Raw genomic sequence first — 4,776 nt, 5'->3', positions numbered from 1 at the left:
CAAAGCAAGATCTTGCAAAATGATTATTACACTTCAGAGATAAAGTAAAGTAATAAGTAGACAAAAGTTGCTTTTAGCTTCTTATGCTATAGAATACAGAGTTTTAAAAGTACTAGATAAAGGAACTAAAAAAAATTGAACAATTATAGGCAAAATCTCATCAATTCAAGATACATAACCTCTCATTATGAATGTGTCAGGAAACTTCTATTAAATAGGGCCAAACAAAGTAACAATAAACAATTTGATGACCTGGGACTGTAATGAAGGTTATGATAAGCAAATTTAAATGGATCTATATTGACAGGACGGCCAAAACTTACAGCTTAAAAATTAGAAAAATATATGTGCTCTAAATGTGTAAATATTATAAAATACTATCCAGAGCGAGCTCAACTTAAAGAATTTTTACAAGAGAATTACCTATAAACACATTTACTTCAACATTATCCTAAAAACTAGGGAAAACCTACCAGGAGGACTTTAATGTTATAAATAATAGTCACTGATAAATGATCACAATTATATGTTAATATTAGAAAGCTTAGATTGTAGAATATAAACTAGAATAGTAACATCAGAAGTGACCATACAATGTTTTATTGCCGGTTATCTTCTCCCATATAGTAGGTTGTCTTTTTGTTTTGTTGATGGTTTCCCTCACTATGCAAAACCTTTTAGTTTTATGTAGTTCCATTTGTTTATTTATTTATTTTTGTTCTCGTTGCCCAAGGAGACATATCGGAAAAAAAAAAAAGAAAGCTAAAAACAATGCCAAAGTTTACTATGTTTTCCTTTAAAAGTTTTATGGTTTCAGGTCTTACATTTAAGTCTTTAATACATTTGAATTTATTTTTGTTTATACTGTGAGAAAGTGGTCTACTTTCATGTTTTTGCATGTATAATATGTCCAGTTTTCCCAACACTATTTATTTAAAAAGACTGTCATTTCCCCATTGTATATTCTTGCCTCCTTTGTCATAGATTAATTGACCATGTATACATGGATTTATATCTGGGCTCTCTATTCTGTTCCACTGATTTATGTGTCTGTTTTTATGCCACTACCATGTTATTTTGATTACTATGGCCATTTAGTATAGTTTGATATCAAATAGCATGATACCTCTAACTGTTTTTATTTCTTAAGATTGCTGTGGCTATTCAGGGTCTTTTGTGCTTTCATATAAATTTTAAGATTATTTGTTCTGGTTCTTTAAAAAATGTCATTGGTATTTTGATAGGAATTTCATTGACTCTGTACATTGTTTTGGGTAGTATAAACATTTTAAAGATGTTAATTTTTCCTACACATGAGCATAATATAACCTTCCATTTATTGGTTTCTCCTTCAATTTCTTTCTTCAAGGTCTTATAGTTTTCCAGGCATAGGTCTTTTACCTCCTTAGTTAAATTTAGTCCTAGGTATTTTACCCTTTTTGATAAAATTCCAAATGTGACTATTTTCTTAATTTCTCTTTCCAATAGTTTGTTATTGGTGTATAAAAATGCAATCAATTTCTGAATATCAATTTTGTATCCTGCTACCATACTGAATTCAGTTATTAGTTCTGACAGTTTTTTGATAACTCTTTAGGGTTTTCTATATATAGTATCGTGTCATCTGCAAATAATGATGGTTTTACTTCTTCCTCTCCAATTTAGATGCCTTTTATGTCTTTTTTTTTTTTGTCTGATTGCTATGGCAAGGACTTCCTATACCATGCTAAATAAAAGTGGTGAAAGTGAAGATTCTTGTCTTATTCATCTGATAAGAAGTTAATATCCAAAATATAAAGAACTTATATGAGTTAACACCAAAAAAAAAAAACCCCAAACAATCTGATTTTAAAATGGTAAGAGGATCTGAATCGACATTTCTCTAAATGACAAATAGACATATGAAAAGATGCTCAACATCACTAATCATGAGGGAAATGCAAATTGAAACCAATGAGACATCACCTCACACCTGTCAGAATGGCTATCTATCATCAAGTCAAAAAACAATAAGTGTTGGTGAGGACATGGGAAAAAGGAAATCCTCATGCACAGTTGATAGGATTGCAAATGGAAAACAACATAGAGGTGTCTGAAAAAATTAAAAATAAAAATACCGTATGGGAGTGACATCAGAAATATAGCAGCGTGAGAGACATCCCTGGATCTCTCCCTTTGCAACAACAATAAGCTGAACATTTAAAACTTAACAAAAAACACCCAAACTGTACACCAGCATGTCTGAACATGGGATCTGCGCAGAAGAGCTACCACAGGTAGGAACCCCGGATGTCAGGAGGTGGACTGGGAGAAACAAAGAAAATGCCTCTCTCAGCCACCAGAGCTCCCTGTAGGAGGAGAGGGAGGGGAGAAAGTGCGGTGACATTCTTGAACAGCCCTGCCTAGGAGTGCTGTGAGCTCTCATGGCCAGTGGCAATGCCCAGTCATCGGGGCAGAGGGTAGAGAAACAAGACGGCAGAAAGATGGAGACAGCAGAGAAACAACAGTAGATTTTTACCAGCCGTGGTTGCAAAACTGAGGCTGAGCCGCAGTTCCCATTCCCCAACCCAGAGGGCCCCTCGCCCCATACCCTCCAAGACCAATACCGCAAAGCCCCTGGGGAATCTGAGCAAACGCTGCCTAGACTGTCACTGGCGCTGACAGGGACTGAAACTGAGGGTAGCAGCATGATTAAACATCTATAAGGAAAAAAAGACTTTATTAAGATTTTATAGAAAGCAGAAATTGAAGAGTCTTAGGCGCCACCTACTGGAAACCAAAAGAAAAACACCTTTTTTGCAACAGGCTCGGGACCATTATATAATAAATCTTTCTGGAAAAAAAAAATCAGAATACACTTCCATTAATGCCCAGACAGAGAAATAGCCCATTAAGCATCATGAACAACCAAGGTGATAAGGCATCTCAGAAAGAAAGAGAAAAATATCCAGAAAAAAAGCTTACAGACATAGAAATATGCAACTGAAATGACAGAGAATTCAGAATGGTAATTCTGAAAAAATTCCGTGAGATTGAAAACAAAACATATCAACAATTTCAGGAATTGAAAAAACAACTAGATGAGCCGAATGAGTTCTTTAGCAAGGAGAATGAAACCCTCAAAAAGAGCCGAATAGAACTTCTGGAGATAAAGAACATACTGCAAGAGTTGAAAAATGAAATAACAAGTTGGGAAATAGAGTCGATCAAATAGAGGAAAGGATCAGTGATATTGAAGACAGAAATCTAGAAATAAATCAGAAGGAAAAAGAGAGAAACTGAAGAATGAAAAATAATGAAAGAGAAATTCAAGAACTAGCTAATACCATCAGGAGAGGGAACATAAGAATAATGGGCATTATCAAAGGTGAGGAAAAGGAGCAAGGATTAGAAGGCATTTTCAGCCAAATAGTTGATGAGAATTTCCCAAATCTAAGGAATGAGTTGGAGCTTGGAATTCAAGAAATCAACAGAACATCCAATTGTCTCAACCCAAAAAGGCCTTCACCAAGACACACTGTATTAAAATTATCAAAAATCAATGACAAAGACAGAATTCTCAGGGCAGCCAAGGAGAAGAAAATAGTAACTTATAAAGGAAAACCCATTAGATTATCATCGGACTTCTCAGCACAAACCTTACAAGCCAGAAAGGAATAGAATCAGATATTCAAAGTATTAAGTGAAAGGAACTACCAGCCTAAAATAATGTCTCCAGCTAAGCTCTTCTTTACATATGAAAAAGAAATTAAGACCTTTCCAGGCATACAAAAACTGAGGGAATTCTTTGCTGCTGAGGCCTGCACTACAGGAAATACTAAGAGGGTCAGCTCACCCAAAAGAAAATGACAAAAAAAAAAAAAAAAAAAGAAAAAAAAAGGCAGAACTAACTTGAAATAGCATCCACTACCAAAGACAGGATTTAATGTCAATAAGAAAAATGACTGCAATGGATTGTTGAGTTTATAATAATTAGAGAAAAACAACAATACCAACTCCTCATAGCCTACCTTTGGAGGATGATAGAAACCAAATTAATGTTTTGAAAACTGGTAAATAAAGGGGAAGAATCACATTTTATCCCTTCCTTTCCTACATAAATCGAACTCAGGTAAATCAAAAACTCAAAAAAGTAAAGTTGCTCTTTTAATATCAGGAAGTCTTGCTAATAAATGAAAAGAGAAAGACCATCTGGTAAAGCTTAATCTTATCAGTGTTAGAGGATGTAATGATTAGTAATAGATGTATAGTGAAGTCAATTATTTTAATGTTTAATTTATATTTTTCTATGAGTGTTTCTATCACTTTCTAATGGGAAATTTGGCAGATATTTGTTTTTCAAAATAAATCATATGCCAAGTATCTTAAGTAGGCTAATTAACCAGCAAATAGTGCAGAAGATTTAGTCGAACATCAGCTGGGAAGGGCAAAATTATCTCAAAGAGAAGGTAAAACCCTAAAAGAGTACTTGTAAGTGGAAGAGACACTGTTTGATGCTTGAGAAGGAAGGCGTGCAGCTCTCGGGCCTTTCCTCCTTTTTTACTCCTACTTTTCATGATATCTCAGAAAATGAAGAACAAAGAGCATAGAGGAGACAGAGCAAAGCCATACTGAAGAGCAATTCAATTTTGACTTCTCAGAGATCATTTTTGAAGGAGGCTCTCCTACGGGAAGAACAGTAAGGGGTAACTGAGTCAGATGACAACACTGAGGCTCCGGGAACTTCTGAGCTCAAGTTTAAGGAAGACGAACCTAAGAGAACAGCTGCTTATGTTT

This window comes from Pteropus alecto, unplaced genomic scaffold, assembly GCF_000325575.1.
Source record: "Pteropus alecto unplaced genomic scaffold, ASM32557v1 scaffold172, whole genome shotgun sequence".
NCBI classification, from domain to species: domain Eukaryota; kingdom Metazoa; phylum Chordata; class Mammalia; order Chiroptera; family Pteropodidae; genus Pteropus; species Pteropus alecto.
Note: the sequence above shows the minus strand (reverse complement) of the source record.